This window comes from Polypterus senegalus, chromosome 7 (assembly GCF_016835505.1).
Source record: "Polypterus senegalus isolate Bchr_013 chromosome 7, ASM1683550v1, whole genome shotgun sequence".
NCBI classification, from domain to species: Eukaryota; Metazoa; Chordata; class Cladistia; order Polypteriformes; family Polypteridae; genus Polypterus; species Polypterus senegalus.
In genome coordinates this window covers 38600080-38612518 of record NC_053160.1, presented here as the reverse complement: position 1 = coordinate 38612518, position 12439 = coordinate 38600080, and the positions used below count along the sequence as shown (strand labels likewise).

General features: G+C 38.6%; 1 long non-coding RNA gene across 1 annotated transcript in view; it reads right to left on the bottom strand.

The window, feature by feature from the left end:
• Positions 1-5668: 5668 nt before the first annotated feature.
• Positions 5669-12439, bottom strand: part of LOC120532128 — a 258540-nt gene continuing 251769 nt past the window's right edge. Inside the window, exon 3 of the long non-coding RNA XR_005634209.1 lies at positions 5669-5782. This is a non-coding gene — a long non-coding RNA (uncharacterized LOC120532128). The remainder of the gene's footprint in view (positions 5783-12439) is intronic.

Below are 12439 nucleotides of genomic sequence, written 5' to 3'. Positions count from 1 at the left end.
TGTAGGTGTCACATTTTTGAAAGGGTGTATAAGTCGGGGTCTGATTTTATGATCGATTTTCCGGGTTTCAAGACCTGACTTATACGTGAGTACTGTATATACGGTAAATCATATATATAAATGTCTATGTGAGGAAGTGTGTGTGTCTATCCGTCCCAGAAGTGAGAGGTGCAGTCGGAATAAGGGGTACACCGCCTAGGATACATAAGCGAGACCAGCACGTCGGCAAAACGAAACCTCCAAAGAAAGAGTCACTAGCTTAGCGGCTAATACAGAAGCGAGATGAGCACATTAGCAAAACGGTACCCCTTTTACTTTTCCTCCTGCCACTAATACACAAGCGAGGTGAGCATGCCGGCAAAATGAAACCTCCGAAGAAAGACAAAGTCGATTAGCCGCTAATGCACAGATAATGCGAGCACGTCGGCAACACAAAACCTCTTAGGAGAGAGACGCCCGGAGTAGTTACTTTCAATTACCTGACATCTCTGGATTTCAATTCTTTTTCTGATGATTTCAATAGTTTCTAGGATTTCGTGCTTTTTACAGCACGGGCTTATACAGCTAGTATGTATATATATATACTGTATAATGCTAAGGGTTGTGTCCGTCTTTCACATAATTATTCACAAACAACTGGGGCTAGAACCTTGTTGTTGGTTTAAATCAAAGGCTTATGACCTGATACCCTCTAGCAAAGCAAAAAATTGTGGTTGTGACAGCACCCGCAAAGTTATCGAGATTTGCATCTTTTTTATGACTAACTGTTCAACAGGGAAACATGGCAGAAAGGAACAGAGCAGTGGCGACATCTGTTGGGCAGCAGAGCATTGCTGAGGCCACTCATAGTAAGAAGAACAAGAACAGCTGCACCATCTGATGTGCATAAGAATACACGTGATAAACAGAAAGAGTCTAGCTGGCTAATACTATGGCTCATCAACTTGCCATATATACCTCATGATAAAGAACGACAAATTCTAGTGAAATGCATGCCGACCAATGAGGAGATTATCAAATACTTACAACTTCCCCCTATACAGAAACATTGCTTTTGCATCCTTGTGTCAATGTTTGGTTAAAGAGCACCACTTTTGAAGGTTACATCAGGGATGTGCTCATTGTGGGCTGTTATTTTTTATTACTGAAAATAAAAGAATGTGGACAAAATGGAAATGTTCAGCTTGCTGTAATGTTTAGTCTGCATGTAGCCTAACAGTAAGAAAAAATCTTACTGTTTCTACATATAAGGTGGAAAATGAAGATTTTACATAAAGTTGTAATATGTTGGTAAAAATAATGCATGTCATTGATAATTCAACAAAGCTAACATTTAGGTCTACTTATTTAAAAAGAGAAAAGACCTTATTACTGTCTGTATAATTTTCAACAACTAATACCATTCTATTTTTTCGTGTTCAAAGACAGGTAGTTACTGCTTCTCCAGTCTTCAAGCTATATAAATGCACCAAGGTCTTAAAAAACATCTCAAAGAAAAAACGTCCTAGCCCTGTCAAATGTCTAATATTTATTATTTATTTATGTTAGCTGGCCTTTGTAATTGCGATGTTGAACAAGGGGAGCAAACCTACTTAGGCAAGTGCTCATTCACAGCATTGAGTCAGCAGACAACAATTCAAGTGCCTCTTGCCAGCCAAAATGCCACTGCTTGTTGTTGTAGCATGCAGGCCACTGACAGTGCCATACTCCTTCTTTTCAGTTCTTCTTCACTTAAAACACAAAATGGGAAAGTAAGGCCCAGGTGCAGAGCAGGCTTCTACAATACTGAGTGGCACTTGAATTGACTGGTTCCCTGTGCTACTATCAATATTGTAAATGGCTCTCAGATGTAAATCTTTGCCGACCTTAACATCATTGGCACATAGACTAACAAATCCTTTCCTGGAAGCAATGTGCTTCAGCTCTACTTATAATGGATCACTGAAGGCTGATTCTCTGTTTTATGTAGCAAGACTGTTGAGTCTCAACAGTCGAGCTTGAAATAAGCAGCAGATTGACATTCATAAAATATCAGACAGCCATCGGGGCTGGCATAAGGTCAATTGAACCTATTTACTCAATCAGCCTTGGACGTGGTGTCCGTCCGTTGCACACTTGTACACACTTGTATAGTTAGCCACATTTTTTTGTGGCTAATTAACATTATGCCCACAGAGATATGGGGAAAATGTGTCAACAACATATAGAAAGTGGCTGGACCCGGATTTAAACCCACGACTCAAGATCCATGATTCAGCAGTGTTAAACATAAACAAACAACGTGACATATCATTCTCAAACCATAACATAACATTTTAAAACCTACTTAATCCTATTTAGGGCCATGGGGTGTGGGTGCTCATCCTTGACACATTATGTGCAAGGCAGGAAATTACTCTGGACAGGGTGCCAGGCCATTAGAGTACCCATTCACACACATAGGATCATTTTGGAATCACCAATCAATCTAGCGTGAACATCTTTAGGTTGTGGGAGGGAAACCTCACAGTCTCAGAGAGAAACACATGCAGACACATAGAAAGCCTGCATACACCACAAAGGCAATGACTGGAAGTGGACACTGGATACTCGAGGCAGCCGTGTTGACCACTGTGACACCATGCCAATACTACTTAATGTAATGACTAACTGTGCCATCCATCTAAAACAGGTTGAACTCTAAGTAATTAACGTAAACTGCAGTATATTCAGTGATAACTTTTGTACTGCACCATCTGTTGGAAATATTTTGTAATATATGCAGTCGATTATTCATGGGTTACCTATAATTAAGGGTTGTTTACTTGATCTGTAACATTTTTATACATATGTTTAACATGTTGGAAGCTTTGTGCTCAAGTGTAAAGCTAGAAGCTTGTGTGCTCCATTTATAATGTTAAAAAAGTTTGTATTTATAGTTAAGAAAACTACTTCTGTAACAGAGGCTGGGTGAACTACAAAGATGTTTTTGAAAAATGGCCTTGCTGTTCCTTATGTAGTGCATTTGTTCATTCCAACAGATTGCACATCACAAACATTAGCACTACTTTTATGAATCCCATACCAAATGGTATACAACAGAGACATAGTATCCAGATGGACACACAGATACACAGGCACTAACACTTTTATTCAGGTGGATACATTTTTATATATTTTTATACTGTAAGCTTAAAATTTCCATACTGTATGTGGGGACCAGTCATTTGTTTAATAGCTAAATGTGCCAAATTAAATAAAACAAAATATAATATCATAACACAAGATTAGCTAGGGCAGCACGGTGGCACAGTGGTAGCGCTGCTGCCTCACAGCTAGGAGACCCGGGTTCGCTTCCCTTGTCCTCCCTGTGTGGAGTTTGCATGTTCTCCCCGTGTCTGCGTGGGTTTCCTCTGTGCACTCTGGTTTCCTCCCACGGTCCAAAGACATGCAGGTTAGGTGGACTGGTGATTCTAAATTGGCCCTAGTGTGTGCTTGGTGTGTGTCCTGTGGTGGGTTGGCACCCTGCCCAGGATTGTGCCCTGTGTTGGCTGGGACTGGCTCCAGCAGACCCCCGTGACCCTGTGTTCGGATTCAGCGTTTTGGAAAATGGATGGATGGAAGATTAGCTAAATGAGCAAAATTAAATAAAATTAATAATATCATAACAGAAGACAGCATTCTCAAGATCACGTTATCTAGGCCATACTTTTAGGATGACTAGCCCCCCACCTGCAGCAACAGGCACAAGCAGCAACCAACCTGGAATGGGTTACTAGCCTGTTGTAGAACTCATGGTAAATAATTATATACTATCTCTCTACTAAAACAAACCTCTTTTATGAAAGAGTACGCACATCAACAGAAGTGTAGATATAGTTAGTAACACAGTTTTTCACCAGTAGAATTACAATAAGAATGTAATAACAGAGACAGCATGTTGTCAGTCCATTAGATATTTGCATTAGATCCGTTCTATCAGGGATAAGGTATTGGAAATCATAGCAATACAGAAGGTAACTTCTTCCTTTTGCAGCTCTGCTTTATAACATCTTGTGACATATTTGACATTCTTAACAGGGCACACAGTTTATCAGAAAATAAAAATGTGTTGATGAGAGCATCCTATTCATTCCAGTACAGACTGTCACTCCCCAAGTGTCTGTATGACATTACTAAGTCAAGATTTAAAGCATGACAATATGCTCTAGGAACGTGATAATCTAACAACATTTACTAAATTGACAATCCTGCAACACTCATCTATGGCTTAAATGAGCCATAGTAAACCAGACAAGTGTATAACTCCTGGAATGGAGGTGGCTTGACGTTCCATTAAGTGATCAATATGAATTACCAAGTTTGGGATTAATGGATAAGGTCAGTGTTTGTTAGTTCATTGGCAAAATGATTAATCAGTCAATGCTCCATGCCGGGGGCCAGCAACCAAGGAATATACCATTTTATGTTTTTTTTTTTTTTCTGGAGCTTTCATTTTGAGTTTATTTCTAATTTAAATATGATCATTTTTCTTTTGTCTATTAATTAGTAAAGAAAACAAGGCTTTTACAAAGCAGTGTTAAGTAAAAAAGAATTCTGTTTCAAAATGTGAAATTAAAAAAAAAAAGAGGCAGAAGGAAAAGCGAGATTGACATGGGCCTGAGTAACACACCAGTGGCACAGATGCTGCTGGCATACAGCTTCTGACATAAACAAATTCACACTCTAATGGAAGACAGGCCCATTTTTCTAAGCGTAAAATGTACAGTCATTCTATGGAGAGCTTTGTGCTTCTATTCCTGACATTTGGAGCAATGCCCGAGCAGAAGGGTTTATGTGTTGCTTCTGGAAGCCACTTGCAATTCTGTCTATTGGAAATTCTCCCACTGTCATGTCAGCTCTCAGTTTAGATGAAGGTTAATGAACTGATCAAAGATCAAATAAATATCAGCAAGGTTTTTGTAACATTTTCATTATATGCAATTCAGTATTGACTAAAATTAAGATTAATCAGCAACTTCGTAATCAATTTCTTTTTAATAATCCATTTCAATTATAATGCCTCTATTCCAAAAAAATCACTTTAAAATAAGTGAAAATGTAAAAAGATAAGGCCAGATTCTTGTGAAAAGTATTCAAAATATTTGTAAAAAATGTTAGTGTATCAGATTGCTGTTAATATTCATAGGTATTGATATGCAAAGCAGGCAAGTTTAAATTTGTTTACAGTTTTGTGAAACACACTAAAATTTGTTCTGAATGCAATTTCAGAATTGAATAATCTGAAACTTAGCTAAAGAGGTTTTTTGGGGGGTTTTAATGGTTTTTTTGTGCAAAAATAAGGAACAGTGCACCTCAAAGCCTTGTTCACACTTCTGTTCTTTTCTGGAGCTGTATAATGCACTGGCGAAATCAATTCATTTTTATGCCTTGCATTCTCATCACCTCAGAGGAGTGCAGTACATCTAAAAAAATGTGTCATGTTGCATATCTTCCACACAGAATGCACACTACAGTGTTCCAATGTGTACATTACTGTGTATTCTCCACAGTGTGAATACAAGCGGACAAAAACGAAGAACGTTTGGGGATCCAACCCTGTATATTGTATGAACACCAAGTAGTGACCAGAAACTGTGTTCAAAACAGGACTGAGAAAAGGGGTAGAGACTGGCTTTTATTGGTTAAGGGAAAGGAAGAGGCGGGTCCAAAAGGCAGCAGCAGTGGAAGTGAAGTCAATAGGGGGCGTGGTCTAGAGAGGACTGAGTCGGCTAGGGCTCAGCTCGTCTTCCCTTCCAGTGATCTGTAGAGGAAGGAGAAGAGGCATTAGTACACAGCGTCAACCTCTGACTCACCATTCTACGCCCAGTTAAGCCCACTGACTTACCTCCTAAGCCCATGTGTGTGACAACAGGAATACTCAATTTAAGGAAAGATGCCACTGCTAATACCAACCCACCCCCTGCCATAACCTAGCAATTGCCTTATCCTAGTAGAGGATATGCACATTTCTGATGATTTTTTTTGTCCTTCACTTCATTCAGTTTTACACAAATCAATTTCCTGATCATTAATGATTAACAAACCCTGCTGAATTCACTTCACCTCAAGTTTGGCAAAAATACAGAAAGGTCCAGGAATTTCACCAAATTTGGTAAAAACCATTGAAGTCAATAGAGAAGGAAAAACTCAGTGTCCTTGAGGGCTAGGGAGGCATCTGTCACCTATGCTAAAAATGTAACCAGAGCTGTGAGGGAGCAGTGCTAACCACTGCACCACCATGCCTCCCTAAGGAAAAATTGTACAATACTTCGAGTCAAGAATACTCCCATCTATTATACAATCTATGTTACATAGCAAGGAGCGTAACATGCTTAATCCAGCCATGAACATACAAAGTGCAATGAATCTAAGTAGAACAACAAAGTATTGTTGTAACATTCTCATTATGATTAGCTAATGTACCCCTCGAATGAAAATACTGTGTGTTGTGTGTCCTCATGCGGAGTGAAAATTCAGCTAGAATATCGATCAGGTATTGACATCACACGTGCATATTTATTATGCCATAAATTCTTCACACATGTGCAAAGCTGTTCAGGAAGCCCTGTAAAGTGTGAGGTGGAGCACCCTTACGGTACGCATGCATATTGAACATGCATATTGTGCATGACATGCCCATCCAGCAGTAGCTTCTACATCTTGGTAGCAGTTTTTCAGGGAAAAAAGTTCAGTAAAACTAAGTCACTGGTGAATCTAGCTAAAGATAGATAGATAGATAGATAGATAGATAGATAGATAGATAGATAGATAGATAGATAGATAGATAGATAGATAGATAGATAGATAGATAGATAGATAGATAGATAGGTAAAGTCACTATATGATAGATAGATAGATAGATAGATAGATAGATAGATAGATAGATAGATAGATAGATAGATACTTTATTAATCCCAAGGGGAAATTCACATAAACCAGCAGCAGTATACTGATACAAAGAAACAATATTAAATTAAATAGTAATAAAAATGAAAAAAAATTAAAATAAAATTAATGTGAGCATTTACTCCCCCGGGTGGAATTGAAGAGTCGCATAGTGTGGGGGAGGAACGATCTCCTCAGTCTGTCAGTGGAGCAGGACAGTGACAAAAGTCTGTCACTGAAGCTACTCCTCTGTCTGGAGATGACACTCTTCAGTGGATGCAGTGGATTATTCACGATTGACAGAAGTTTGCTTAATGCCCGTCGCTTTGCCACAGATGTTAAACTGTCCAACTTTAATCCTACAATAGAGCCTGCCTTCTTAAAAAGTTTGTCCAGGCGTGAGGCGTCTTTCATCTTTATGCTGCCACCCCAGCACACCACCGCGTAGAAGAGGGCACTCGCCACAACCGTCTGGTAGAACATCTGCAGCATCTTACTGCAGATGTTGAAGGATGCCAACCTTCTCAGAAAGTATAGTCGGCTCTGACCTTTCTTACATAGAGCATCAGTATTGGCATTCCAGTCCAATTTGTCTTCCAGCTGCACTCCCAGATATTTAAAGGTCTCCACCCTCTGCACACAGTCACCTCTGATGATCACAGGGTCCATAAGGGGCCTGGGCCTCCTAAAATCCACCACCAGCTCCTTGGTCTTGCTGGTGTTAAGGTGTAAGGGGTTTGAGTTAAATTCACTTCGGCAAATTTTGGCAATCAACACTACTCTTCATTATTTGTATATCGCCGAAAAATTGCAGTTTTCCTCTGGGATCACTAAACTATAACTCTATGTCACCTTTCTTACCAGTGCCTGGCAAACATATTCTATCCCTTGACTAGTTCTTTAATTTTACTGAATAATAAATTCTACATTAAATTTTTCTTCTCTGTAACATTTTTATTTCAAAGTGCTGAAACTTAACTCTGTTTTATGTTAGAAAAAATCTGTTACCCAAATACTAACATTTCCTTCATTTGAACTTTATGTATGTCACGTCATGCTTCTTATACATCAAATGATGACCTTTTTATAATTTTTTTTTTGTTTTTAACATTAAAACATATCTTCATCAAAATATTTACCAGTTAATTCTACATACAGCCTTTAGCCATCTTGAGCCTGACCACAGTGAATTCATTTTGCTACCTCTTATTATGTTTATTCATTGCAAAAGCTGATTCCCTGAATCTTGAAACTCACTTTTGACTACAGCATGCTTACCATGGTCATGCTGAAGAAGTGTGTAGTGATGCTGCTTCATAGCCACAATGTGCTGGGTTCCAGTCTTGGCCCAGGGGTCTCTGTCTGTGTGGGTGTGTATGCCAGTTTCTCTCCTAAATGCTAAACATTTGTGTTTGTGTCTGATTAATTGGCAACTCTAAATTGGCCTGCTATAAGTACGTGAGAATGTATATATAGGTTTCCCCTGTGATGCACTAGCTTGTTTCCTGCTGTGTACCCTATAATGTCAGAGGGTCTCTGACCTCCTTGACCTGAACTGAGCAGGTGGGCTGTAAGATGGATGAATGGGTATAGGCCTGTGTCTGAGAATACCACGTACTTTTGCATGTTTCTTCAACAAAAAAAAATGCTTAGGATTAAAAAGTTACAACATTTAGCTTTCTTTGAGTTTTATCAATGTTTTCCAAAATATATATTTTTAGACTTTCATTAGTATTCATTTTCATAATTATGCCAAACAAGTAGGCTCCTGCCAAAGCAAACTGGGAAAACTAACCTCATAAAAAGTCCATTTGTCTAATCGAGTTGAACAAGAGCTAAGTCAGGATGCATCTCTGGAAAAAAACTGAATGATAACTCCACTCTGAGAAATAAAAACAAAATTGGAGATGCAACATTTTGGCAGCCATGTCTTCATCATTTGTATGCAATAAAGGCTCAACAGCCAAAGACTTTTATTTCTGTTTAGTTTTTGCAGGGTAGAATAAACTCTCATCTTTTTTTATTGCCTGTTTGCCTAATGTAAATTTTGATATTTTTAGAATTCTGTTATTTGTTTTAGCTTCCTCAAAAGACAAAATTGACTGAACTTTCTCCATCCACCCATCTACAAGGGTTAGTCAATAATTATATGCAGTTTTGTGATAATTATGCTTGGGTTGGCTGTACAGTTTTCTGCATGCACGTGTACCATAACCTGAAATCCATAAAAGACTTTCATTATGGAGACAGTGTTTTACTGTGAATTGAGAAGTTCAAAAATGGCCAGACAAGTGTTAAGCATGAAGACGGAGTGGGATGCCCTTCCACATCCACTACCAGCAACAGCACTGAGCAAGACTGATTCTAACAAACTGATGAGGCCTTTGGTACACCAGCACTCCATAAAGGCAGATCACAACTGGCTGTTTTCCTTTGATGCAAATGGAGAGCAGAGTGGCTCTGTTTATTCCTAGGAAAAAGCAAGTGAAGCTAACTGATCAAGGGTGAAGATACTGTTCTTTTGATTTACTGTTACTGTCATCTTCAACATGTGTGAACAATGAATTCCCATTATTAACCCAACACATTTCTTTTGCCCATTTAGCAGGAGAGGGAGAAACCCAGACAATCTTTGTCCACTGTGTCAAGTACTTCTGATTCTATTCTCTACTCCTTTGGCTTGTGGAACTTATGGCAAGCCAAATTAACATTTAGAGATATCTCAAAATGAATTTTGGATATCTTAAAATGTAATTTACTTTTTAAGATATCTGAAACTCGCTTTGAGATATCTCAAAATAATTGTGTCTGCATTTCAAGATATCTCAAATGAATTTTCAGATATCTTAAATTGACCTTTCATGCATTTTAAGATATCTTAAATGCATTTCAAGATATCTCAAAATCATTTCCTGTAAAATTGCCTATTATTTCAATGGGACTACTTGTTTATTATAAGATATCTTGAAATGTATTTGAGATATCTGAAAATGGACAGGAAGCTGTTTTAAGATATCTGGAAATGTATTTGAGATATCTTAAATTGTATTGTAGATATCTGAAAATGCTATTGAGATATCTTGAAATAATTGAGTGTCCTTTTAAAGATATCTTAAAATGCATTTTAGATATCTTGAAATACAATTTGAGATATCTTGAAATACATTGTTAGATATCTGAAATGGAGCAGAGACCCATTTTAAGATATCATGAAATTAATTTTAGATATCTAAAAATGTATTTCAGATATCTGAAAAAAAATTAATTTCAAGATATCTTGAATGCTTTTTAAGATATCTAAATTATATTTCGAGATATCTCAAAATAACTTCCTTCTCATTTTAAGATATCCCAAATTCATTTTGAGATATCTGAAATGCATTTTCAGATATCTTAAAATGACTTCCTGCACATTTCAAGATATCTCAAATACATTTCAAGATATCTTAAAATAACTTCCTGTGTATTTCAAGATATCTCAAATTCATTTTGAGATATCTCGAAATAGACAGGAAGTCCCATTGAAAGAATAGGAAATGTTACAGGAAGTGATTTTGAGATATCTCAAAATGTATTTGAGATATCTTGAAATGCACAGGAAGTTATTTTAAGATATCTCGAATTGCATTAAAGATATCTTAAAATGCATTTCAGATATTTCAAAATGTACAGCATATCATTTCAAGATATCTTGAAATCTATTTAAGATATCATAAAATGCTTTTTAGATATCTTAAAATAGATGCATTTTTAGATATCTGTAAGTCAATTTGAGATATCTAAAATGCATTTCCAGATATCTTAAAATCCATTTTGAGATATCTCTAAATGTTAATTTGGCTTGCCATAGGAACTGCAAGTCTACAGTCAACAAAGCAGACTTTATTCCAGCTTTCACCACCCAGAGGGGTCTCCAAGTGGTGGCTCTGACAGAGATTTAGATTTGACCAGAAAACACAGTAGTTCTGACAGCACTTTCCTCTGCTTTCAACTTCTTCGACTCCTGCCACTTTACTGGTCTAAGAGCTGTAAATTCACCCCTCTGGGTAATGGATGCAACTTCACTACCTTTGACTACCATGCTATTAAAGTCTTCTTTCTAATTAACATGACCATTGTTGTTGTTTATCACCCTCCCGGTTTGCTCAGACAAGCTGGATAGACTGCTCTCTTCCCTCCCAGATGATGGCAGCCCACTTCTAATTCTCTGTGACCTGAACATCCATTTGGACTGCCCTCCTGCTGCTGGCTTTCTTGCTCTTTTTTGCTACTTCAGCCTCACACAGCTCGACCCCCCAACCATCTCACAAGGCTGGCAATCTGCTTGACCTCATTCTCTCATGCAACTGCACTCCCACAAAGGCAACTGTCACTTCTCTACATAAGTGATCACTTTTTAATTCAGTTCTCTCAGTTACTTCCTTCTTCTCACTCTTCTTCCTCCAACTGTATCCTTCCATCGACACCTCTACTCACTTTCTCCCACCCATTTCTCTTCGATAGTCTCCTCTGCTCTCCCTCCTCCTGACTACTTCTCCTCTCTTGATACCAACACTCTGTCCTTGTGTCTTGACAATGTTTGCCCTCTCTCTTCCAGGCCTGCACGAGAAACACCCTATCCTACTCTGGCTTTCCGAAGTACTCCGCAATCAACAGACTCCGGGCTCAAGACAGCCGAAAGCAAATTGAGGAAGTCAAAGGCCTAGACAGACTTGGCTAAGTATCAATCCCTTCTTACATCCTTGTTTTCTGCCACCATCAACACTAAGGTAAAGTTCTATCAGACTAGAATTAACAGCTCCACCGACACATGCTCTCTATTCTCTGTTTTCACTTCCCTTCTCAACCCTCCTCCACCTCTGTCTCCAACCTCCTTGTCTGCTGATGACTTTGTCATCTTTTTTCAGGATAGGGTGGCTGCTATCAGTAGTCAGTTCTCACCCACACTGCCACCCATTATGCATCTCAGGTGAACAGTTACAGGACTGTCTTTCTCCTTTCTTTTCTTTCCAAAACACTTGAATGTGCTGTTTCTAACCAGGTCTCTTCCTTCCTTGTACAGAATGGATTTCTAGGTACCAATCAGTCCAGCTTCAAGAAGAACCACTTGACTGAGACGGCGCTACTAATGGAGGTCAAACAGCTATGAGTTGCTAGAGCTACTAACATGTCATCGGTCCCTGATCTCTTTTCTGCCTTTGACCATGTCAACCATGATATCTTTCTTGCTACCCTCTCTAACATTGCCATCATTGAGACTGCTCTCAGATGGTTTGAGTCCTACATCTCGGGCAGATCCTACAGCGTGTCCTGGCAAGGATAGTTGTCAAAGACACACCAGATATGCACAGATATGCCCCTGCATGTCTTACTGATATCTCAACCTGGATGAAGTACCACCATCTACAGCTAAACATTACAAAAACCAAGCTTCTTGTGATCCCAGCCAGTCAATCTATTCAACTCCCTATCTCTGTACAACTTGGCTCACACCCACAAATCAGTTTGCAACCTTGGAGTGGTGACTGATGAG